The 295-nt window shown below is 45.1% G+C and overlaps 1 protein-coding gene across 1 annotated transcript in view; it reads left to right on the top strand.

Annotated features, from left to right (window-relative positions):
• Positions 1-295, top strand: part of EMH_0030050 (uncharacterized protein) — a gene marked incomplete at both ends in the record, with an annotated part of 4,073 nt that overhangs the window by 2,322 nt on the left and 1,456 nt on the right. The window lies entirely within an intron of this gene.

Below are 295 nucleotides of genomic sequence, written 5' to 3'. Positions count from 1 at the left end.
ACCCTAAACCCTAAACCCTAAACCCTAAACCCTAAACCCTAAAACCCTAAACCCTAAAACCCTAAACCCTCAACACGGAATCACCACATCTAACAACGGAGAGATGTTATTTAGCCACCAGAGTTTAGAGTTTAGGGTTTAGGGTTTAGGGTTTAGGGTTTATGGTTTAGGTTTTAGGGTTTAGGGTTTAGGGTTTAGGGTTTAGGGTTTAGGGTTTAGGGTTTGTGTGTGTGCAGCCATCGACTCAGAGTTCCTTTGGGGACCTCCTTACACCCCACCGCTATGCTAGCTTCGA

This window comes from Eimeria mitis, genomic scaffold (assembly GCF_000499745.2).
Source record: "Eimeria mitis Houghton genomic scaffold, Emh_scaff1122, whole genome shotgun sequence".
In the NCBI taxonomy this organism is placed as follows: Eukaryota; Apicomplexa; class Conoidasida; order Eucoccidiorida; family Eimeriidae; genus Eimeria; species Eimeria mitis.
This window is presented reverse-complemented; position numbering and strand designations above follow the sequence as displayed.